The 26,826-nt window shown below is 42.0% G+C and overlaps 1 protein-coding gene across 3 annotated transcripts in view; it reads left to right on the top strand.

Annotated features, from left to right (window-relative positions):
- The window catches only part of arl15a (ADP-ribosylation factor-like 15a), a 432,264-nt gene that overhangs the window by 341,752 nt on the left and 63,686 nt on the right, over positions 1-26,826 (top strand). The window lies entirely within an intron of this gene.

The following is a 26,826-nucleotide window of genomic DNA, read 5'->3' as shown; positions in this document are numbered from 1 at the left end:
GTAGACCTTTGCTCAAAATGTATCGAATTATGATGTGTTTTCCACTTTGAAAAGCATGTGACAAAATGAGAGCTCAATTGATCAACACTGGGCTATGTTGGCTTGACAAGATAGAACCCAACATCACTGAGATCAGCTTATTTCAAATAGCAGGCATGAGTACCATGTATGTAAAATAGTATGTAATCGTATGTATGACAGTAATTACATGTTTCTGAATATTGAATTAGTTTCCAGTGTGCCCCACTGTCCAAGTATCTTTATCTACTGCCTGCTCTGTAACTTTACAGAATAATTCATTAACAAAACAATGAATAGTATTAATAAAGCTAGTTGTCTTGGAACAGTTTATGCATAAGTTTTTACTGATGTTAATTGTATTTTATTAGATGTTTCATTGCCTAGAATCTAATACAAGCTCTGTGAGAATCTGGTCTTACTAATTAGGAAGCGGTCCCAACCAGTAAATTATGTTCTTACATATGACCAAAGTAAAAATAAGAAATCATTCATTAGGCCCACAGACGTTGATTACTTCCACTTATTTCAATCCTCTGCACAGGTTGACATCAAATCTGTGCAGTTGAACATGCTATGAATGCAACTCAGGGTCTTGATCCACTGATTTCTTTTAAATGTGCCTCTGCATCAAATCAGTGTTTCTCATTTTAAACATAATTGAAGGTCAGGACTGCTAATTTAGTCAGACAGATATATGGACATCGATAATAAATGCATTTATTCATAAATGACAGAAAGATACCCAGTTGATAGGACTGACTAATCCCAATTGTTCCTCAGCTGTTATAGTGACAGATGATTTAGTATAAAGTTAGCGCTGAGTTTTTGTTTGAAATATGACGCATCTCCTTCCTATCCACATAACGTTCTTAGTCACCATTGGTAGGTGGTTGACATCCAGATGGCTAGTTGAATGCTACATCTATTAGACCACTTGCTCTTAGCAATTCATTATTTCATACATTCTCTACATGTGTAGAGATGTAAGGGATCAACTTCTCTTTACTTAGTTGTATATTTTGTTCTGAATGATTTGTGGTAAGCAAACTTGCTTCATATTTAATGTTTTTGGGTCCATCAAGTTGCTGATATTTACCCTTTGAATTTTAGTTTTTAAGTGAATTTTTATTTGCCCCACTGTTTATAAAACATTCCTTCCAAAAAGGCAGTGTGTAGGCATTTATTCTGCCAAGCAAATAATGTATTAATGCACATGTGCCCCTATACAACTTATGGACACTATCACATGCTATGTTTTGTTTTCCAAATGTCACGCTTATACAGAAAACTTGTATGATTCAAATGTGATTATGGTGCTGAAGGTTGTTGGCATCAGATCTGATAGTCTTCATGAAAACAGGTAATTTGTTAATGTTAAGGATGTCAGTGCGATTCTTCATGGAGACATATGCAGACCATACTTTGGTTTCTCTGGAATGTCAAGAATTAATGTATTTCACCTAAGCTTACCTGTTTGTTTAAAATGCCACAAACCAGGATGTTCCTTAAAGGGATACTTCATTGATTGCCTGCGTAAGTAAGATCAGTGTCCGTGTATCAGCCCTGCCCCCAGTCTACCATCACCATCAAATGGTCATGTTTCTTCAATTTTAATTATTTTTAATTGTTTAAATGACACATTGATTCACTTCAATGGACCCTGTCATTTTGGCTTTTCATATGGTCACTGTTTATATCAGTAATGTAAAGAGTGCTGTGAATACCCTGCAGACAGTGATAACATATGTGTTACAATGAAGCTGGTATTCTTCTTGATTTTTCCCAATAATTTGGAGGGGTACAACTATATCAATTCGAGCCAAGACAGCATAAAAATGTTCCACAGGGAAATTGAGTGAGAGCAACCCATATAGGGGATCTGTTTATTCAAGAAACGGACTTTAATGCAAGAATTGATAAGTACGTAGATTGCGACTGACGCAGTACGATTGCACAGACCAGACATCATCTGTAGTTTATACACATGCATGTTATCCAGATTGTTTTTGTCCAATATGTGACAGTATTCAGTGATAATTCACTGCAGTATTCACTGCAAATTACTGCCTTTTCAATAAATGATCAATTGGTGCATTCCTTCTTAAGCTTTGGTCCCACCGAATAATGAAGCGATGAATAATGAGCCACGTATGGATTTGTCAGAAATTTCAGTGATTATTTGAATAATGAGTCACCTATATGAATATTGTCCAAACAATTAAAAAAACAATGTGAGTGATTGCATCACTGATCACAGAGCAGCTCATCCAATCAATTATAAACGAGATGTTAAATCTATCATAAACATACTTTTAAAGCTAGTCATCAGGAGGAATGAACATGCAACTGTTGTACCAAGCTATTACAATATAAACATTACACATGATTACCTTTTAAGCTGTTCCAAGTACGTTCTACGTTCTCCACCTCATGCATCGCAGGAAAAAGAGAGACAAACAGCAGTTGAAACGGTCCTCTGTGATTCCTGAAGCAATTACAGGTGTTCTAAACATCCAAACTCGGACAGAAAATGATTAATCCGCTACAAAATAATTATTTTATATACAGTGCCCAGCGCGCAAAGCAGGTGGGATTGTCACGACGAAGTGCGCGAGAGGGCGGAGCCAAAATAGCCTGTCCTGTCCTCGTAGCCGCCAGGTACCCGGATAATGGGCTTTTAACAGCCTCATCCTCACCACAAACATGCCTCTTACATTCTCGTTTGTCCTCCTAGTACCTCATACACAAACTGCCCCACGCTGTTTTGCTAAATTTTGAACTTCTTGAAATTAGCGCCATGCTCAGAGATGAGCCTCGTTAGCTGAATATTCTGCCTCTAAGAGCCTCTGTTCTCCCACGTTTGTTGAATAACTGGACTCGTACCAAAACACATGCTATGTTGTGGCTCATTATTCATCGTCCATTATTTGGTGAGACCAGGGCTTAACACACATGATGTCACACCTATCAATTTCAGCCATGTGATTACAGCAAAAATGCAGACATGGCTGCATCCATAAAATCTTGCAGTATCCAACGAACTCATGAATATAGTTAGAACTGTATATTAGATTGCATTGAAGTCATAAGATGTTACTCTAAACATGTTGCTTTTGTCATATCAGTAAGTTTTTAAATGGGTTTAATTGGTAAAGTATCTCTTTAAAGCTTCTAGGTGTGTGATTGATGTAAGTTCTTGCATTTTGGGCATTTTATCTTAAATATAGTTAAATGAATTGTTGTAAACTGATCCCAGAGACATAATTTTGAGCAAAATTGTTTGTTAAAAATTTCAAAAGAGGCACAATTTTTATTTTTTGTAAGATATGAACGCCATCATCTTTGAAGAATATTGCACAAATTATTATTGTACTGGGCAGTTTGGGTTTTTAAATTCCTCAGAGCTTTAACAAAACCCATGTATTAGTCCTCATGTAGATGGAACAGTAATTTTCAGTTATGTGCGCATGTATTCAGTTAACATTGCAGAAAGTGAAATCATAACTTTGCACAAACTATTGAAAATTGGTCCAAGACGGAAGTTGCTAGTCAACTACTGTCCTGTCTCACATTTTGCACATGGTGAACTTGCAGGTCTTGGCACACATTGGGTGGATGACTCATGTGGCGCCCAGTGTCTGAAACTTTCGTCAAACGTCTGGCACATGGTGTGTGCGTGTGTGTCATTGTGGCCAGTGACGCTGGTGTCTCTAAATTCCTCAGTGGCTGCTGATTGGTTTGTAGACTATGAGGCACAGGTAAGAACCAATCACTGAACCTTGAGACAGAAGCAACACTGTGTGAGCAACTCCATTACCAAATGGCTCTAGCTAACTTGTTAAGCTCACCCTTCCAATACCTTGCATGTGCGTCATTACTGAGTGGAAATGTCTAATTATTGCCAGCTCATTCATAGTTATCAACAGGATGAGAGTTCATCAGTCACATATAAAAATGGGTGATATTTACTTTTTGAAAGGTTGTGTGAGTGGAGGAGGTGGGGGGGGGGGGTAATTGTTACTTAACTGAATGGTATATGTTTAACTTATCTACTTGCTATTGTCATAATATAGCTGTTGCTGCTCACGTGGTGAAAAAAATTGGTTTCTTCATAAATACTTGTGCTCATGAGAGAGCTCGCACCAGATTTCACTTTACACAGGATGTCAGCTTTGCATTGACGTAAATTGTCTGTCACAATATGACGGAGTGAGGAAACATATGAGTAACATATACAAACGTTTGATAGCTGTTTGTGTCCATTTTTGTTCTGTACAAGTCCTTTTCTCATTTGTTAAATGTGTCCCCTGTCAGCTGATGGACAGCGAGTCAGTCGGAAAGTTTTGCGCATGCTCAAAACTTTCAGCAGACATCAGATTGAGCACTTTGCCAGTGGTTGCTTGTTTGTTTACAGTTTTGTCCTGTACTTGTTTGTTATTTCTACGACACTCATGCCTTTATATCCTGTGGTTGTCCAATGCTTCAGACTGGGCTTCTGATTGACCAACGCTCCGGCGCAAGGTGTGAATTCAGCATGAGGGAGAGAGGACAGTTCCTGATGCAGCAACATGCAGTGTGGCTTTTTATTTAGCCAAGGTCATTGAAGAAAAAGATAGTGTAGCTGTGCGTGTTTTTACTTGGACATCAAAGTGCACTTGGGGGATTCTCTTGGTAAGAAGGCACCACAGATGAAGAAGTTTGTTTACTATCCTCGCCATTGTAGCCACACTGAATGGCAGTACAGTGGAGAAGATGGCGTCAGTGCATGAACGTAGTGAGGAAGTATGGCATCATGATCCCCAAGCTTGCCTGATTCTAGCCACATTTGCGTTAAGACCTCAGTGAGTCCCAATCAAATCCAGCAAATCCAGTTTTCCACCGCGTGCATATATGTCTTAAAACTGGGAAAATCTTTCTGCTGAGTGCGGCTCTTGATGCTGCCAGTGGAAACGTAATGTTATCGTCCATCAGAGTCCAAAATCCATCGAAGACCATCTGGTTAAGCAATATTTGCCACTGGAAAAATTATTTCAATATGTTACTAATCAGTTTACTCAATCCCTCATAGTGTGGCTTTACCCAAAGCAGCTCCCACTTTTCACTGAATTTTGCTCCGTTTTGCACCATTATAGGCAGAGTTATCTTTGCTGATTTCCCCAAGCAGGTCTCACCTGACCGTGTTCAGAATGTAGTCCTCCCATGCAGGTATAGCAAAAGTCCGGGGGGGGGGGGTTCTCAATGCCTAGTGGATGCCAAGCCACCTCTGCCCCACCCGAGCTTGGCACAAGATGACCCAGTGCAACTCGTAAGTTTGGGTACACTTAGTGAAGACTCCATCCTCAACTCTTGATAATTGTTTCGATATCCTGTGTGAAAATTGGATGCTGAGTTGCACTGAGCCTGCACTGATCCTGGTTGTCTGGAACTGAATGCAATATGCCAACATGGCCAGGAGTCCAGTCAAGTTCATGGCCTTTTCCATCTTGTGCTGATCTATGCCGAACAGCATGCCAGCGATCTTTCAGGACGCACAAGCTGTGGCAAGGCACTGCTCTGGAAACATCTGCACTGAACTCAGTTAGGTGTGAGAACTGCTCTTTGCTTTTCAATATTTTACTCATTTATTTAGCGTACAAGTGCTGGTCATATAATTAGAATATCATGAAAAAGTTGATTTATTTCAGTAATTCCATTCAAAATGTGAAACTTGTATATTATATTAATTCATTACACACAGACTGATATATTTCAAATGTTTGTTTCTTTTAATTTTGATGATTATAACTAACAACTAATGAAAATCACATTCAGTATCTCAGAAAATTACAATATTAAGACCAATACAAAAAAAAAAGGTTTTTAAAAGTGTTGGCCAACTGAAAAGTATGAGCGTGTACAGCACTCAATATGTAGTCGGGGCTCCTTTTGCCTGAAAGCCGATCAGACTGTGGCACTGCTCAGGTGGTATGAGAGCCCAGGTTGCTCTGATAGTGGCCTTCAGCTCTTTTGCATTGTTGGATCTGGCATGTCGCATCTTCCTCTTCACAATATCCTATAGATTTTCTATGGGGTTAAGGTCAGGCGAGTTTGCTGGCCAATTAAGAACAGGGATACCATGGTCCTTAAACCAGGTACTGGTAGCTTTGTCACTGTGTGCAGGTGCCAAGTCCTGTTGGAAAATGAAATCTGCATCTCCATAAAGCTGGTCAGCAGCAGGAAGCATGAAGTGCTCTACAACATCCTGGTAGACGGCTACGTTGACCTTGGACCTCAGAAAACACAGTGGACCAACACCAGCAGATGACATGGCACCCCCAAACCACACTGACTGTGGAAACTTTACACTGGACCTCAAGCAACATAGATTCTGTGTGTCTTCTCTCTTCCTCCAGACTCTGGGACATTGATTTCCAAAGGAAATACAAAATTTACTTTCATCAGAGAACTTTGGACCACTCAGCAGCAGTCCAGTCCTTTTTGTCTTTAGCCCAGGCAAGATGTCACGTCAGCAGTCTTCCCTATGATTGTGTAGCCTACAGAACTAGACTGAGAGACCAGTTAAAGGCCTTTGCAGGTGTTTTCAGTTAATTAGCTGATTAGAGTGTGACACCAGTGTCTTCAATATTCAACCTTTTCACAATATTCTAATTTTCTGAGATACTGAATTTGGGGATTTCATTAGTTGTCAGTTATATTCATCAAAATTAAAAGAAATAAACACTTGAAATATATCAGTCTGTGTGGAATGAATATATACATTATACAAGTTTCACTTTTTGAATGGAATTACTGAAATAAATCAACTTTTTCATGATATTCTAATCATATGACCAGCACCTGTGTATGCACTGGTCTTTAAGGCACAGTGTCTTTTCATTGTGATTTGAGTGTCCAGTACCACTTGACAATCAGTGCTATAATACTGCAGCCCAGACAAATGATTCAGCAGATGTCAGTCAAATAATTTTGCTGTAAGACAGTTAAGCAATGTTGCAAAAGTAGAAGTGAAACAATTTCATTTTTCTCTTTCTGCAGATTAGCAATTATAAGGAATTCCAAATGGGCTCATGTCCAGTCTTGAAGATGAGATCACTGTATAGTGTCAAATAATTTTTATCTTGTAGTCTGCCAGAGATTTAGGACTAATGAAAACTGCAGAGTGCAGTCAGCATTTTAAGCAGACATTTTCTGTTAATTCTGCTAATTTCAAACACACACTAAATCTTTGCGATGCCAACTGAAGATGAATGTGTCTAAACTTCAAATTCAACTGCTGCAAAAAATGGTTCTGATGCCGTGTTTATGCACAAGAAAGGAACACACTAACTTCTGTATTACTGTACATTAATACTTGTGTCAGAGAAAAGAAATTAGATGTTGAACATCATCTGCAGCTCATTGCAAACAAAAGTGTGTGTGTGATGGTGGGGGGGGGGCAGCTTAATGTTTACAGACAGACCTTGTACAATACATACGTATGATCACATAAAAGCTTCATATTTTATGTAGCCTGTGAGCTCAAATTCTGTGTCTGTATGCTGAATGAGCAGATGAGACTGATGGAGATACCGAGGGGGAGGACAGGATGAATAGCAGTAAAGCAGACAGGCAGAGTGGGAGGGGGTCAGGTGGCGTGACTTTTTACTCCACGGCTCACTGACCTTGACAGTGGAGCCACAGCCAGCAATTCTGATAGCCCACTGATAGTGTCTCACCCTCTCCGTCTCTTTCACATTCTCTCATTCTTTATTTTTTGCTTTTCCTTTCTCTCTTTGCATGCTTGTAGCAAGTCTACCCTGCTGCCTGTCACAGCCAAAAACCCATCACCATCTCTCTGCTGTAGCTCACCCCCCACTTACCTCACGTCTGCTCTGTTTCCAGACAAGCGGGTTTAAAAAGTCAACTGCATATTGAGCCGTCTAGACTGAAGCCGGACAGCAACAACCCTCCCCACCCCCAACCCCCTGAATTGTGAGTTGCTGGCTACAGCGGAAAAACAGAAGAGGAGCTGGTGACCTTGCAATGTTTTGTCCCTTATTTTCAGCCAAGTGCAAAGCAGCTCTACATTACATAAGCATAATATGCAGCATGGCAACTGATGGCCAAACATACAGTATGATGAGAGAGAGGGAGAGGGTGGGGTACTCTGTGAACATAATGAGATCTCATTCATGAGTTGATGAGCTGTTCTGTGACTGCAGTATGTGCTATCAAATCTGTTGATGTGCAGGACTAGGGTTGGGTATTGAGAACCGGTTCTTTTAGAGTATCGTTAAGAAATTAGACCCAGTAAGTGGCAGGCTAAACATGAAGAACACAAGGAGTCAGCATGGGTCGGCAACTGCAGATCAAACATTGGAAATGAATGCAGGGGAGCAGACATAGAAGCACGAGAATCGGGCACTAGAGTACGGTTGGGTATCAAGAACCGGTTCTTTTTGGGTATCGTTTAAGAAATTATTTGATCCACCAACATCAATAGCCTTTTTGCTTAACGATTCCCTTATCGGTCTTTCAGAGCAGCCGTTGTTTTTGAGGGTGTTTGTCGGGAAAATGATCATTCCTCTACGTTGATTACAGACCCTGCAGCATCTCTGTAATCAACAGTTTCTGCAGCGCGACACCACTTTGAAGCGTGAACCAATGAAGCAATGCTTCAATCCACTAGCTCGTTGGTTCTTTGATTCGCTGCTCTTCAGAAACGGCAAGTCCGCTTCTTAACACCTCTCAAAACCATTAAAATATCGTGAGTCACTTTTGTGTGTATTAAAGTCACTGTCTTGTTGCAGTCAAAAAACGAGAATCATCCTCCGTTCCGTTGGCACAGCTCCAAACGCTGCACGACTCTCTGCCGAGACAGAGTCCGGTCGGAATTAATAACTTCAAAATGAATTGCCGCTTTAAATAAAATGACACCTCTTACAAACGTTGTAATACAGACAAGAAACTACAACTGACTAAAACGTTTTTTTTTCTCCCAAAATGAGACGTCCTGCATTCTTCATAAATTACACCCTGACGTGCAGTGCAGCCAGCTGCAAGAGCTCAGCTCAGATGTATGGAAAGACATTCATGTCAATAATGTCTGAAAGGAAATGCTTTCAACAATAACTACAGATTTTGTTTATTTCTATTTATGTACAGAGATCAAGAATCCACCATGTAGAGTTTACTTATGTCCATAGTTTAAGGATCCAGTGACCAATTTCATATTTATTTACTTTAAGACTCAATAAAATGTTGTTCAATTTCAATTCAGTTTCAATTTAATCATCTTATAAAGCGCCAAATCACAACAAAAACCATCTCAAGGCGCCTCACATAGAACAGTTCAACATAAAAAAATTAAACTAAATAAATAAAATTCAAAAAATTCAAATACATAATTAAAAACAGAAGTAAAAGAATAAAACCGATAAAAAAATAAAAACTATTCATAAGAAAGAGAATAAAAATAGGCTTTAAGACTTGACTTAAAAATGTCCACGGACTCCGACTGCCTCATGGTTGCAGGAAGAGTGTTCCACAGAGCGGGTGCATGATAAGAAAAAGCTCTTTGACCTGCTGACATAGAAAACCTGCAAAGCCTACTTTTAGTACACAAAAAATTCACAAGAGGTATCGATAAGGAATCGGATCAATAAGCGGAATCGATAATGGTATAGATATCAATAAAATCTTATCGATACCCATCCCTATGCAGGCCCGTTACTTACAAAAAAAATTAAGAATTACATACTTTTTAAGAATAAAGGATTATTAACTGAGCAAGCAAGGTTAATAATTAGTTTATAATGTAGCTACTATAAATATATATAAAACACACAAACTTACAGTATCGCTCGAATATGAAAGCTGCTGACAGCTCGTAGCCAGACCTGTTCACTTTCTTCACCTTCTATATATATTTATTTACATACCCTAGCAGAATTTCAGTTTGTTTTTTTTGTTTGGTTTTTTTTTTTGGCCATTTTTCAGAGAATATCTGTCCATAAAGTCTGTGTGTGGGTATGTGGCTCGCATATCTCTCTGCCTCAGCTTTCGGATATGGCTTGCACATGGCACGATGATGTGCATCCTGTATTCTGAAAATTTTGGGGAATAATTTTCAAAACCTTTATTTTGAAACCTTCATTTTCATTACAGGATTGGCCCGCTTGGAAAAGGCATTGCTTCTCAAAACATGCCAGTGAATAAAATCAAGCGCGCCCTCTCTTCCATGGTGTTTAGTGCACCAGTTGAATCGGCTAACGTTTAGCCTTAGCTGATCAATCAGTGGGTACCGAGATTTACCCAGACTGACTGCAAATATGAGTAAATTAAGTACTTTAATTTTAATTATTGTAGCATTTTGGAAATGCCGAAATGTGCTCTGTCGTAACCATGTGAACAAATTATCTCACCTCTCTTCTTCTATGGTGGATAATGACAGCCAGTATCATTATTGTTGCATTGCTGCCACCTTCTGCATCAGTCCGTTATAGCAGTACTAAATCCTCTTGATGAGTCCAGTGTCTTTCAAGTATTTAAAAAGCCAAAACTTCCCCCTCCCACTTGACTTTATGACAAACTGTCTGCAGATCACCTAAACAAATTCATACTTATTACAATATTCCACCATACATACCCTTTACTTCACCTCAAAAAAGCCACCGATAGTAGTACTTTCACATCAGTGGAATAGGGTTCAACTACCTACAGTGTCCTTGCAAAAAGCCAAAATATATGAAAACACAATTGTTATCAATCAATGCACACATTTCACAACAAACCTAAATATCCCAGACTCAACATTATCAATAACTACTGTATTCACATCCATGTGTTTGTGTTGCATTTACACTAACTGTTTATTCCTTCCTATATCTCTATATGTGTATATATGTCTGACCATGTTGAATGAATGTCAATCTTTTTCTTAAAATAACTGTATTTGTGCATCTCTTTGTATCTCAATGTCAGCTTGTCTTAACTAATGTACACTTTGTCAAGTTAAAACTATGTAAGAGTAAGTACACCTCTTTGTACATCCCACCTTCAAACACAGCCTCATACTACCGTCCATGAAAAATAGCTGTCAATTTTCTATATAAATACACACTTCCTACGGGCACTGCACGAGTGAATCATGACACAAAAACTTTTTTTCCACTCATGGTTGGTGGTTGGGTTAAGCCATTTATTGTCAAACAACTGTGTTTACTCTTTTTAAATCATAATGACTACAGAAACTATCCAAATGACCCTGCTCAAACATTTACATACCCCCTGTTCTTAATACCGTGTGTTGCCCCCTTTAACATCAGTGACCGCATGGAGTCTTTTGTGGTATTTGTGGATGAGGCTCTCTGATGGTAAAGCTGCCTCTCAATTACTAAGAAATACAAACAGTATGGCACTATGGTAAATCTGCATGGAGTAGACAGTTCTCAAAACTGAGTGACTGTGCAAGAAGAAGAGTGAGGAAAGCCACCAACACACCTAGACAACCCAGAAGAACTTATCTTATGCGGCTGTGATTGGAGAAATTGTGCACAGTGCAAATTTAGCATTTTGCATCACCACTCTCAGCTTCATAGTGGAGTAGAGCAGGGAAGGATTTTCTTTCACCAAAACAGATCAAATCCAGGCTTACGTCTCAAATATACCTTCTGTCAGTTTGTAGCTAAACTTTCAGGTCTTCTTTTAAAGAAATTCCTCCTCTATACCACTTCATCCTGAAGCTGTATAACTGGTAATACCAAATGTGAAATTTGCACTGTGCACAATTTCTCCAATCACAGTCACATAAGCCTGTGAGACAAAGATTGAAGTATTTGGTGTGAATGCCAGATGTCATGTTTGGAGGAAACCAGGCACCATTGCTACAGTGAAGCATGGTGATGGCAGCATCATGCTGTGGGGATGATTTTCAGTGGCAGGAACTGGGAGACTAGTCAAGAGGATTGAGGGAACGATGAATGCAGCAGTGTACAGAGACATCCTGGATAAAAAAAAAAAAACCTGCTCCAGAGCGCTCTTGTCCTCAGACTGGGGTGATGGTTCATCTTTCAGCAGGACAATGACCCTAAGCACACATCCAAGATATCAATCAATCAATCAACTTTTTTCTTATATAGCGCCAAATCACAACAAACAGTTGCCCCAAGGCGCTCCATATTGTAAGGCAAGGCCATACAATAATTATGAAAAACCCCAACGGTCAAAACGACCCCCTATGAGCAAGCACTTGGCAACAGTGGGAAGGAAAAACTCCCTTTTAACAGGAAGAAACCTCCAGCAGAACCAGGCTCAGGGAGGGGCAGTCTTCTGCTGAGACTGGTTGGGGCTGAGGGAAAAAACCAGGAAAAAGACATGCCGTGAAGGGGGGCAGAGATCGATCACTAATGATTAAATGCAGAGTGATGCATACGGAGCAAAAAGAGAAAGAAACAGTGCATCATAGGAACCCCCCCACAATCTACGTCTAAAGCAGCATAACCAAGGGATGGTCCAGGGTCACCCGATCCAGCCCTAACTATAAGCCTTAGCGAAAAGGAAAGTTTTAAGCCTAATCTTAAAAGTAGAGAGGGTATCTGTCTCCCTGATCTGAATTGGGAGCTGGTTCCACAGGAGAGGAGCCTGAAAGCTGAAGGCTCTGCCTCCCATTCTACTCTTACAAACCCTAGGAACTACAAGTAAGCCCGCAGTCTGAGAGCGAAGCGCTCTAATGGGGTAATATGGTACTACGAGGTCCCTAAGATAAGATGGGACCTGATTATTCAAACCTTATAAGTAAGAAGAAGAATTTTAAATTCTATTCTAGAATTAACAGGAAGCCAATGAAGAGAGGCCAACACGGGTGAGATATGCTCTCTCCTGCTAGTCCCCGTCAGTACTCTAGCTGCAGCATTCTGAACCAACTGAAGGCTTTTTAGGGAACTTTTAGGACAACCTGATAATAATGAATTACAATAGTCCAGCCTAGAGGAAATAAATGCATGAATTAGTTTTTCAGCATCACTCTGAGACAAGACCTTTCTGATTTTAGAGATATTGCGTAAATGCAAAAAGGCAGTCCTACATATTTGTTTAATATGCGCTTTGAATGACATATCCTGATCAAAAATGACTCCAAGATTTCTCACAGTATTACTAGAGATCAGGGAAATGCCATCCAGAGTAACGATCTGGTTAGACACCATGCTTCTAAGATTTGTGGGGCCAAGTACAATAACTTCAGTTTTATCTGAGTTTAAAAGCAGGAAATTAGAGGTCATCCATGTCTTTATGTCTGTAAGACAATCCTGCAGTTTAGCTAATTGGTGTGTATCCTCTGGCTTCATGGATAGATAAAGCTGGGTATCATCTGCGTAACAATGAAAATTTAAGCAATACCGTCTAATAATACTGCCTAAGGGAAGCATGTATAAAGTGAATAAAATTGGTCCTAGCACAGAACCTTGTGGAACTCCATAATTAACTTTAGTCTGTGAAGAAGATTCCCCATTTACATGAACAAACTGTAATCTATTAGACAAATATGATTCAAACCACCGCAGCGCAGTGCCTTTAATACCTATGACATGCTCTAATCTCTGTAATAAAATTTTATGGTCAACAGTATCAAAAGCAGCACTGAGGTCCAACAGAACAAGCACAGAGATAAGTCCACTGTCCGAAGCCATAAGAAGATCATTTGTAACCTTCACTAATGCTGTTTCTGTACTATGATGAATTCTAAAACCTGACTGAAACTCTTCAAATAGACCATTCCTCTGCAGGTGATCAGTTAACTGTTTTACAACTACCTTCTCAAGAATCTTTGAGAGAAAAGGAAGGTTGGAAATTGGCCTATAATTAGCTAAGATAGCTGGGTCAAGTGATGGCTTTTTAAGTAATGGTTTAATTACTGCCACCTTAAAGGCCTGTGGTACATAACCAACTAACAAAGATAGATTGATCATATTTAAGATTGAAGCATTAAATAATGGTAGGACTTCCTTGAGCAGCCTGGCAGGAATGGGGTCCAATAAACATGCCGATGGTTTGGACGAAGCAACTAATGAAAATAACTCAGACAGAACAACCGGAGAGAAAGAGTCTAACCAAATACCGGCATCACTGAAAGCAGCCAAAGATAACGATACATCTTTGGGATGGTTATGAGTAATTTTTTCTCTAATAGTCAAAATTTTGTTAGCAAAGAAAGTCATGAAGTCATTACTAGTTAAAGTTAATGGAATACTCAGCTCAATAGAGCTCTGACTCTTTGTCAGCCTAGCTACAGTGCTGAAAAGAAACCTGAGGTTATTCTTATTTTCTTCAATTAGTGATGAGTAGAAAGATGTCCTAGCTTTACGGAGGGCTTTTTTATAGAGCAACAAACTCTTTTTCCAGGCTAAGTGAAGATCTTCTAAGTTAGTGAGACGCCATTTCCTCTCCAACTTACGGGTTATCTGCTTTAAGCTACGAGTTTGTGAGTTATACCACGGAGTCAGACACTTCTGATTTAAAGCTCTGTTTTTCAGAGGAGCTACAGCATCCAAAGTTGTCTTCAAAGAGGATGTAAAACTATTGACGAGATACTCTAACTCCCTTACAGAGTTTAGGTAGCTACTCTGCTCTGTGTTGGTATATGACATTAGAGAACATAACGAAGGAATCATATCCTTAAACCTAGTTACAGCGCTTTCTGAAAGACTTCTAGTGTAATAAAACTTATTCCCCACTGCAGGGTAGTCCATCAGGGTAAATGTAAATGTTATTAAAAAATGATCAGACAGAAGGGAGTTTTCAGGGAATACTGTTAAATCTTCTATTTCCATACCATAAGTCAGAACAAGATCTAAGATATGATTAAAGTGGTGGGTGGACTCATTTACTTTTTGAGCAAAGCCGATAGAGTCTAATAATAGATTAAATGCAGTGTTGAGGCTGTCATTCTCAGCATCTGTGTGGATATTAAAATCGCCCACTATAATTATCTTATCTGAGCTAAGCACTAAGTCAGACAAAAGGTCTGAAAATTCACAGAGAAACTCACAGTAACGACCAGGTGGACGATAGATAATAACAAATAAAACTGGTTTTTGGGACTTCCAATTTGGATGGACAAGACTAAGAGACAAGCTTTCAAATGAATTAAAGCTCTGTCTAGGTTTTTGATTAATTAATAAGCTGGAATGGAAGATTGCTGCTAATCCTCCGCCACGGCCCGTGCTACGAGCATTCTGACAGTTAGTGTGACTCGGGGGTGTTGACTCATTTAAACTAACATATTCATCCTGCTGTAACCAGGTTTCTGTTAGGCAGAATAAATCAATACGTTGATCAATTATTATATCATTTACCAACAGGGACTTAGAAGAGAGAGACCTAATGTTTAATAGACCACATTTAACTGTTTTAGTCTGTGGTGCAATTGAAGGTGCTATATTATTTTTTCTTTTTGAATTTTTATGCTTAAATAGATTTTTGCTGGTTATTGGTGGTCTGGGAGCAGGCACCGTCTCTACGGGGATGGGGTAATGAGGGGATGGCAGGGGGAGAGAAGCTGCAGAGAGGTGTATAAGACCACAGCTGTGCCTCCTGGTCCCAACGCTGGACAGTCACAGTTTGGAGGATCCAAGAAAATTGGCCAGATTTCTAGAAATGAGAACTGCTCCATTTAAAGTGGGATGGATGCCGTCTCTCCTAACAAGACCAGGTTTTCCCCAGAAGCTTTGCCAATTATCAATGAAGCCCACCTCATTTTTTGGACACCACTCAGACAGCCAGCAATTCAGGAGAACATGCGGCTAAACATGTCACTCCCGGTCTGATTGGGGAGGGGCCCAGAGAAAACAACAGAGTCCGACATTGTTTTTGCAAAGTTACACACCGATTTAATGTTAATTTAGTGACCTCCGATTGGCGTAACCGAGTGTCATTACTGCCGACATGAATTACAGTCTTACCAAATTTACGCTTAGCCTTAGCCAGCAATTTCAAATGTCCTTCGATGTCGCCTGCTCTGGCCCCCGGAAGACAATTGACAATGGTTGCTGGTGTCGCTAACTTCACATTTCTCAAAACAGAGTCGCCAATAACCAGAGTTTGATCCTCGGCGAGTGTATCGTCGAGTGGGGAAAAACGGTTAGAGATGTGAACGGGTTGACGGTGTACACGGGGCTTCTGTTTAGGGCTACGCTTCCTCCTCACAGTCACCCAGTCAGCCTGCTTTCCCGACTGCCCGGGATCTGCCAGGGGGGAACTAGCGGCGGCTAAGCTACCTTGGTCCGCACCGACTACAGGGGCCTGGCTAGCTGTAGAATTTTCCACGGTGCGGAGCCGAGTCTCCAATTCGCCCAGCCTGGCCTCCAAAGCTACGAATAAGCTGCACTTATTACAAGTACCGTTACTGCTAAAGGAGGCCGAGGAATAACTAAACATTTCACACCCAGAGCAGAAAAGTGCGGGAGAGACAGGAGAAGCTGCCATGCTAAATCGGCTAAGAGCTAGTAGCTACGCAACCTAGCGGATTCCTAAAAACACACAAAGTGAATAATGTGTAAATAATTTAAAGGTGATTCAGCAGAAGGAGTGCCCCAATCAAGGCACCAAACAGGCCATGAAGCAGCACAGGCAACGCACGACAACAGTGCTAAAAGAGAAAAATAAAAAAAAATAAAAACGAAAGCGTTAGCAAGCTAGTTAGCTTGCCAACGCTGATGAAAGTTAGCTGATAAAAGTGCTCCGTCGCGATGTTTCGACCGTTAGAGGTCTTCCTTAGGCGTTGGAGCACAGTAAAAAAGTAAAAAAAAAAAAAAAGTAAAAAGGTAAAAAAGTAAAAAAGTCTTGAAAAAGACTGTTAATTCAAGTCCAAAGCAGCAGCAGCATATCAATGGAGTGGCCTCAGGACAACTCTGTGAATGTCCTTGAGTGGCCCAGCCAGAGCCCAGACCAGAATCTGACTGAACATCTCTGGAGAGATCTGAAAATGGCTGTGCACTGATGCTCGCCATCCAACCTGATGGAGCTTGAGAGGTTCTGCAAAGAGGAATGGCCAAAACTGCCCAAAGATAGGTGCATCAAGCTTGTGGCATCATATTCAAGAAGACTTCAGTCGAATTTTGAGGGGGAAAAAAAAAACAATTTACTCACAGTAGCCTTACAATTTAAGGCTGTAACATACCAAAATGTGGAAAAAGTGAAGCGTGAATATTTCCGGATGTACTGTATATACAGTTTTCTGCCTGAAGCTTTTAAATTGCATTTTATGTAATTACATAAAAAAAGAAAATATCTGAAGGTGTCTGTAATCCATAATCAATTTGGCAGTCTTCAGGATGTTTTTTTGAAATCATGTACAGCCTACCGTTTGGTTTGTAAAATACTGCACTTGTTTTGTTGCAGTCCTTAAACACCATAAAATGTAAATAGAATGTACACAGTCAACAACATTGGATTAATTTAATGAAGAAAAATGTCATTATAATGCATACCATAAAACAATGTATACAGGTAGTAGAAATTGTCAAGTTGCTTTGGATAAAAAGCATTTCTCAAACGGGTTAATGTAAATATGTACTGAGAATAGTTTAAAGATATATGTCAAATGGTGACTGTTTCCTATTCCTTCCTGTCAGTTGATGAGGTGCATGTATGACACCCTGAAGTGTGAGATTCCAAGTAAAGCTACACGTGATCGTGTTTTGCTTTTTCTTTTTTCTTTTTTTTTAAGCGGTCTCTACAGCCATTCCGTGGGCCCACCATGTGCTGTTAGATGACTCTATCCTTCCTGGTAGCATAGTGTTGACAGGCTGGTTTCAAGAGAACACTGCTACAGTTTTGCCATCTCCAAATGCCTTTAAATCTTGTTACATTTCACCTTGTCATTAACTCTTCATTGTGTTAAATATTAAATAATGTAAACCAAATACATGTGCGTACAGAGTATGCAAGGTAGAAGCTACAGTGCATCTAAACTGAGCGACCCGGGAGAAGGACATCATATTCAAGAAGACTTGAGGCTGTAATGGCTACCAAAGGTGCATCAACAAAGTACTGAGTAAAGGGTGTGAATACTTATCTAATGTGATTTCTTAGGGTTTTTTTATATATACATTAGCAATAATAATAATAATAATAATTTTTTTAAACTTTTCATGTTGTCATTATGGGGTGTTGTGAGTAGAGGGGAAAAAGTGAATTTATTCCATTTTGGAATAAAGCTGTATCATAAAATGTGGAAAGTGAAGTGCTGTTAATACTTTCTGGATGCACTGTACTTTAGTCGACTGAGGGTTGCTTGTTCAGTCTCATTTCAGCACACATTTGTTTCAGCCTTGCATAAATGTGATTCCATAGAATTTTTTGATGATGCCAAGAAGGTGATCATTTTTAGATGCCTAAAGAAGTAAACGTGCTTTTTTTCAGGTCTGTTCCTTCCTATGCCCCTGACCAAGGCAGAGTCTCTACATCTGGAGTTGGTCCCTGGGCGCCGCAATGTGGCTGCCCACTGCTCTTAGTGGTTGAATTGCATCTAACTGTAACTAGGACGGGTTCATTGCGAGAGGACAAATGTCACTGTATGTATGTATGTATATGTACAATTCATTCATTCATTCATTCAAAAATTTACAATATTTTTTTAAAAGAAAGCAACAGTTGCAGTAGCAGGTATACAGTCATTTTCTGACAAGTTCTTAAATCCATTTCATGACCCCCATGTTGGAAAATGTAAAAATGCTTCTTTAATAACATTTGTACTGCTGCTCTACAATATCAAGGCACCTTCCTGATAAGAACAACCCCCAAAAAAGTTGTTTAAGTGGCCAGAGAGTGATAAACACCTTTGCATTTTGTATATAGAACCAGGTATCGTACTCTTGTAATTATTAGTCCCCTCTTAGGACATCAGGAAGTAAGTGTGTCTTGGGTGTCCAGAAAGGGTTGTCAGATGTCCTTGCTTATCACGTAGGAAAATAAAGAATGTAAACATCTTTAACTGAGACATTCAGAAATTATACTTCCATGCAAAGCTGCTGGGTGAACTTGTAACAAATTGCACTCCTAAGGATGTTATTCTGAGTCCAGATTTTTTAGTAAAAATACTGTAGTCTCATTGAATTCCATACTGCCTAATGCTCTCCAGTGCCTAATAATATCTGTTGTGTGTGAGTGGGGATTACAAAAAGGGACTTCAAACCTTAAGTACCATGAGATGTTTTACATGCATTCTCCCAGTGCTTCATTTACCTCACCTTGGGAAACAGGGGTTGGAAAAGTAGTCAGACAGCACATATTGATTACCCTCTTGAGAGTATGTGTTAGACCTTTGAAGCACAGTATGTGAAGCTACTTAAAATTTTTTTGTTTCTTTGGTTTGTCTCTCTTGCATCTTTGTCCTGCTTGTGCAACCCTCTCAACCACCTTCATCTCTGCTTTCTTTCCTGTTCCTACCACCCAGACATTCTTTCTCATCCTGTCACTTCTGGGCCGGTGGTCTGTCCCGTTGGGAGGTTAAGGGGCACCAGGTTGTGCGGGCACCATGTTTGCCTTTTCCCACAGCCACCGTCAATGCTGCTGAACCCTGACCCCAGCAGGTCCTCACTTCTAAAATTGGCAGGGAACGCAGGTTGAGCCACCCAGACCCTATTCAGTGCCGGACTTTGCATTGGTGGAGAGAAAAAAATCTCCCCCAACCCAGTTGTGGTCAGTGCCCTCCTTTGTCTAATGGTCAAGTAGGGTCGGACAACCGGCTGCCACTACTCAGAACAAGACTTCCGAAAAGCCTATTCAGCGTGTGATTTGACTGTCGGGTTCCTTCGTTGGCTCAGAGGATCAAACGCTGGGAATCTTTGGGGGTTCTTTTCCGTGGAGTTTTTCATCCATTGTAACTTATCCATTGACAAACCTCAAAATGACTAATGATGTCTCTCCCAGCAGCCCTGAAAGAAGACCTCACTGCATACAAAAGTTTTACAAATGTAGAACTACTGGGAAAGTTTTATCTATTTTCAACAGAAATGGATGCCAGAGATGCAATATGTTCGGTCTCAGTGACCTTAATTTTGAAATGAACTCACTTCAGTTTAACCTTTGTTGGTCATTATTCAGTCTAAGATAAGAATTGAAAAAGATGCACCACATGGGACCACTTTCAGTCTTAACAGTTGTAGTATGGCACTGTCAATGCTGTGGCTAAGATGACTTTTGCGTGGGCTGGGTTGTACGCTTCTTACTTCCTGGTAGTGATTAAAGCCGATTAGCAGTAGATTCAAAACAGAGGGAGTTATTGTCTAAAAAGAAACATATTTCCTAAAGTACATCAAATCTCACCATTGATGCGTAGCCCAAGGAATTTGTAAAGGCACTTGAATTATGGATATAACTGTTGGTTTTATAGCTAGATGTACAGTATGTCTTTTGTTTTTTGTTTTTTTATTGGTTCCTTGTCCCCTTAGTCTGCTCTAGTTTGGTCTATTTTAAGTAATGTTTTTGTAATAATAAAACATGTGAAACCTTGACTTATAAATCATGGTCAGATGGCATATTACTGTGTGAGAGGGGGCATGTTTGTGTGGGAAATTGTGTGTAGGTACTGACTACAAGATGAGGCATGGTTTAAATCTTTTGCAGAAGGGAAGAACTTTGATTGTAATGCCGGTGTGCTATGTGCTGAGGTGGGGGCCTGCTTCAGCTTTCAGCTGGTCAACTGTCAGGACTACGCGTGAAAGGGGGGCTCAGAATGAAAGGGGTGGCGGGTCGCACTAGGGGGTCTGGAAGAGGAGGAGTGGCTTGTGACAGACCTCCTGGGCTTTGAGGCCCTCGTGTGGGCTCTACAGCATGGCAGCCGATTGACAAGAACCAACAGAAAGAAGGAAGGGAGGGCGGGTTCCAGGAAGGTGTTGGTTTTTGGCCCCTACAGCAAGGAGCATGGGCAGGCCGCCAGCTCACCTTCAAGTCCCACAGACCCAGATGTTCCCGGTCAGGGAGCTCTTGGCCTTAATTAAATTGAGTTATTGTAAATCTGTAATAAGGGGAGGAAAAACTGGGCACCCCCCCACCCCTTCCTACAGGAGCATACAGATCCACAATATTGTACCCTCATAGACATTTCTTAGTCTCATGCAAAGCAACCTGTGAGAAGAGGTCATGCCCCCAGCTACGAAGCTTCCATTACTTTCTATCCTACAAGCTTGGCAAAAATTATGGAATCACCGGCCTCGGAGGATTTCATTCATTGTTTTATTTTGTAGAAAAAAAGCAGATCACAGACATGACACAAAACTAAAGTCATTCAAAGGGCAACTTCTGGCTTTAAGAAACACTATGAGAAATCAGGAAAAAAAATAGTGCAGTCAGTAACGGTTACTTTTTTAGACCAAGCAGAGGGAAAAAAATATGGACTCACTCAATTCTGAGGAAAAAATTATGGAATCATGAGAACAAAAGAACGCTCCAACACATCACTAGTATTTTGTTGCACCACCTCTGGCTTTTATAACAGCTTGCAGTCTCTGAGGCATGGACTTAATGAGTGACAAACAGTACTCTTCATCAATCTGGCTCCAACTTTCTCTGATTGCTGTTGCCAGATCAGCTTACAGGTTGGAGCCTTGTCATGGACCATTTTCTTCAACTTCCACCAAAGATTTTCAATTGGATTAAGATCCGGACTCTTTGCAGGCCATGACATTGACCCTATGTGTCTTTTTGCAAGGAATGTTTTCACAGTTTTGCTCTATGGCAAGATGCATTATCATCTTGAGAAATGATTTCATCATCCCCAAACATCTTTCAATTGATGGGATAAGAAAAGTGTCCAAAATATGAACGTAAACTTGTGCATTTATTGATGTAATGACAGCCATCTCCCCAGTGCCTTTACCTGACATGCAGCCCCATATCATCAATGACTGTGGAAATTTACATGTTCTCTTCAGGCAGTCATCTTTATAAATCTCATTGGAACGGCACGAAACAAAAGTTCCAGCATCATCATCTTGCCCAATGCAGATTCGAGATTCATCTGTTGTGTGGGCCGCTGAAGAGGAGGTACTGCTGGCCCACCCCCACCAGAGGGCGCCCTGCCTGGAGTGCGGGCTCCAGGCACCAGCGGGCGCTACCGCATCATGGGAGTAATCTGGGTGACAGCTGTCACCCATCACCAAACCCAGCTGTTTTCTACTCAGCACCGAGGTATATCAGGAGGACGGCGTCTCCACCTCAGTGCCGAGATATCGCCTAAGACTAAGGTAGTATTCTCTGCATTTATATATATTAACCAGCTAAACCTATTAAACCTTTTCAGGACTGGTGACTACAGATAGCTTCACTGTTTGGATAAGTACTCACCTTCCTGCTGTTCTTTGACAAGAGGTGGAGGCGGCTTCTCCCCTCTCCGTTACTGGGTGCGGTCATCCACGCCTGTGTGTTGTCGCTCTCTCCTGCCAGCAGTACCGGATCCGACGAGCGGAGGCAGGTGGCCACCTGGGAATTCGGGAGTTGGCGGTTTCCAGTATTTCCAGGGTTCGGTGGCAGAGGAGATCTGGGTGGTTCCGGTTCGACTGAGACGGACGTCTCCTACCTTCGAGCCTGCCCACACGACACCAGCGGATTCGACCCCAAATTGTGTTTGTTATATTAATTGTGCCTGTTTCACAGAAGTAAATCTTGTTCTTACCTTCTCCATTGTCCGTTCATTGCGCCCCCTGTTGTGGGTCCGTGTTCCAACACTTTCACAACAGGATATCTCGGCCAGCGTCATGGATCCCGAGGGGCGTCAACCGGCTGTTGGACGGCCAATGGAAGACCAAGGCGCGGCGGAGGCTTCGGGAGGGGTAATCGGTGAGTTGCCGCGGATCCTCACCGCCTTCACCTCTCGGATCGATTTAATGACCGAGCAGTACGTTCTCCTAAACCGCAGGGTGGAGGCTCTCGCCGCACAAGTGGAGGCGCGCCCTTCGGCGCCGCTGCGGCTCTCCCTCCCGAGGACCCTGCGCGCGAAAGTGACGTTTCCACTGGGTCGTTCAACGGTCCCTTCCTCCGTCCCCAGAAGCATACATAAGCCCTCCAGAGCCGTACGGAGGCTGTGTGGAGACGTGCGCGGACTTTCTTATGCAGTGTTCGCTCGTCTTCGCACAGCGTCCCGTTATTGTACGAGACTTGATGCTAGCAAAGTAGCTTATGTAATAAATCTGCTTCGCGGGGAGGCACGCGCTTGGGCTACAGCGCTCTGGGAGCAGCACTCGCGGCTCCTTCATACTACGATGGGTTTGTACGGGAGCTCAGAACAGTGTTTGACCATCCCAACAGAGGAGAGTCCGCTTCAACCGCACTACTGTCAATAAGACAGGGGCGTCGGAGCGCAGCTGCCTATGCAGTCGCCTTCCGCATCGCGGCGGCGAGATCCGGCTGGAATAGCACTGCCCTCCCGCGCTCCTTTGTAAACGGACTGTCACTGGTCCTAAAAGAGCACCTTGTGGCTAAGGACGAACCGCGGGATTTAGATGGGCTCATCGATCTAGTCATACGACTCGACAACCTTTAGAAGAACGCCGCCGGAACGAGGCGAAGGGCGTGGCAGGCACGCGTCGTCCCTCTCCCTTCCGGGTCCGATCGAGCTCCGCCCTCCCCACGCTCCTCTGTTCCTGCGCTCCGTGGGGTCACAGCTCCCCCTACTGACGAAGCTAGGGACACGAGTAGGGCACATTAGGGCACCAGCGCAGAGGAGATGGACCCACGGAGCGTGTCTTGTTTGTGGTTCAATAGAGCACCATGTGAAGACTGCCCCGAGCGGTCAACCCAAACGCCGCCCCTAGAGACTGGGCCAGGGGTGGTCAAAACATTCACTGGGACACACCCACATTGCTACACGACTCCCAGTCACGATCCTGTTTAGGATTCGACCCCTGAAGGCCCCACACTGGTGGACACGGGCTCTGAGGGGAATCTGCTTGACAGTAGATGGGCCAGGGAGATAGGGTCCCTCTGGTGGCTCTTACCTCGCCTGTGCAGGTTCGGGCGCTAGATGCTCCCTACTCCCCACCAATCACGCATAAGACACACCCATACTCTGGTGGTGTCAGGTACCACCGGAGGTGATCGGTTCTTTGTGACTCAGGCCACCTCCCGTGGTTTGGGTTTTCCTGGATGCTAAAGCACAATCCCCGGATCGATTGGCCGTCCGGGGTGGTTCCGTGGAGCGAAACCTGCCATCGGGTGTTTAGGTTCCTCGGTTCCTCCCGGCTCCCAAGCTAAGGAGGGGTCCGAGTCCGCCCAATCTGAAGCGTGCCGGCGGAGTACCATGACCCGCTGACGTGTTCGCAAGGATCTGGCTCTCACGCTTCCTCCCCACCGCCGTATGATTGTGCCATTGATTTGGTTCCAGGCAGTGAGTTCCCGCCAGTAGGCTGTACAACCTCTCACGGCCGGAACGCGAATCATGGAACCTACATCCGGACTCATTGCTGCCGGATTGATCCGGAATTCCACCTCACCGATGGGCGCAGGTTTCTTTTTTGTGGTAAAAAGATGGCGGGCTTCGTCCATGCATTGATTACAGGGGGTTGAACGAGATCACGGTTCGCAACCGATACCCGTTGCCCTTGTTGGATTCAGTGTTCACTCCCTTGCATGGAGCCAAAATCTCACCAAGCTGGATCTTAGATGCTATCATTTGGTTCGGATTCGGAAGGGAGACGAATGGAAGACGGCATTTAACACCCCTTAGGTCATTTTGAGTACCTGGTCATGCCGTTCGGTCTCACTAATGCTCCCGCGACTTTTCAAGCGTTGGTAAACGATGTCTTGCGGGACTTCCTGCACCGGTTCGTCTTCGTATATCTAGACGTATACTCATCTTTTCCCCGGATCCTGAGACTCATGTCCGCATGTCCGTCAGGTTCTGCAGCGGTTTTGTTGGAGAACCGTCTGTTTGTGAAGGGCGAGAAGTGTGATTCCACCGCACTTCTTTGTCCTTCCTGGGGTTTATCATCTCCTCCAACTCCGTCGCCCCGGACCGGCCAAGGTTGCGCGGTGAGATTGGCCCCAACCAACAAGCCGTAGGAAGCTGCAACAGTTCCTCGGTTTGCTAATTTCTATAGGAGGTTCATTAAGGGCTACAGTCAGGTAGTTAGCCCCCTGACAGCCCTGACCTCTCCCAAAGTTCCCTTCACCTGGTCGGACCGGTGCGAGGCCGCGTTCAGGAGTTGAAACGGCGCTTCTCGTCTGCACCAGTTCTGGTGCAGCCAGATCCTCCACTTATTCAATCCTCTGCACAGGTTGACATCAAATCTGTGCAGTTGAACATGCTATGAATGCAACTCAGGGTTCTTGATCCACTGATTTCTTTTAAATGTGCCTCTGCATCAAATCAGTGTTTCCTCATTTTAAACATAATTGAAGGTCAGGACTGCTAATTTAGTCAGACAGATATATGGACATCGATAATAAATGCATTATTCATAAATGACAGAAAGATACCCAGTTGATAGGCTGACTAATCCCAATTGTTCCTCAGCTGTTATAGTGACAGATGATTTAGTATAAAGTTAGCGCTGAGTTTTGTTTGAAATATGACGCATCTCCTTCCTATCCACATAACGTTCTAGTCACCATTGGTGGTGGTTGACATCCAGATGGCTAGTTGAATGCTACATCTATTAGACCACTTGCTCTAGCAATTCATTATTTCATACATTCTCTACATGTGTAGAGATGTAAGGGATCAACTTCTCTTTACTTAGTTGTATTTTTGTTCTGAATGATTTGTGGTAAGCAAACTTGCTTCATATTTAATGTTTTGGGTCCATCAAGTTGCGGATATTTACCCTTGAATTTTAGTTTTTAAGTGAATTTTTATTGCCCCACTGTTTATAAAACATTCTTCCAAAAAGGCAGTGTGGTAGGCATTTATTCTGCCAAGCAAATAATGTATTAATGCACATGTGCCCCTATACAACTTAGGACACTATCACATGCTATGTTTGTTTTCCAAATGTCACGCTTATACGAAAACTTTATGATTCAAATGTGATTATGGTGCTGAAGGTTGTTGGCATCAGATCTGATAGTCTTCATGAAAAGGTAATTTGTTAATGTTAAGGATGTCAGTGCGATTCTCATGGAGACATATGCAGACCATACTTTGGTTTCTCTGGAATGTCAAGAATTAATGTATTTCACCTAAGCTTACCTGTTTGTTTAAAATGCCACAAACCAGGATGTTCCTTAAAGGATACTTCATTGATTGCCTGCGTAAGTAAGATCAGTGTCCGTGTATCAGCCCTGCCCCCAGTCTACCATCACCATCAAATGGTCATGTTTCTTCAATTAATTATTTTTTAATTGTTTAAATGACACATTGATTCACTTCAATGGACCCTGTCATTTGGCTTTTCATATGGTCACTGTTTATACAGTAATGTAAAGAGTGCTGTGAATACCCTGCAGACAGTGATAACATATGTGTTTACAATGAGCTGGTATTCTTCTTGATTTTTCCCAATAATTTGGAGGGGTACAACTATATCAATTCGAGCCAAGACAGCATAAAAATGTTCCACAGGGAAATTGAGTGAGAGCAACCCATATAGGGGATCTGTTATTCAAGAACGGACTTTAATGCAAGAATGAGATAAGTACGAGATTGCGACTGACGCAGTACGATTGCACAGACGACAGACATCATCTGTAGTTTATACACATGCATGTTCCAGATTGTTTTTGTCCATATGTGACAGTATTCAGTGATAATTCACTGCAGTATTCACTGCAAATTACTGCCTTTTCAATAAATGATCATTGGTGCATTCCTTCTTAAGCTTTGGTCCCACC

This window comes from Thalassophryne amazonica, chromosome 5, assembly GCF_902500255.1.
Source record: "Thalassophryne amazonica chromosome 5, fThaAma1.1, whole genome shotgun sequence".
Classification (NCBI taxonomy): domain Eukaryota; kingdom Metazoa; phylum Chordata; class Actinopteri; order Batrachoidiformes; family Batrachoididae; genus Thalassophryne; species Thalassophryne amazonica.
Note: the sequence above shows the minus strand (reverse complement) of the source record. Positions and strands in the feature narration are given on the sequence as shown.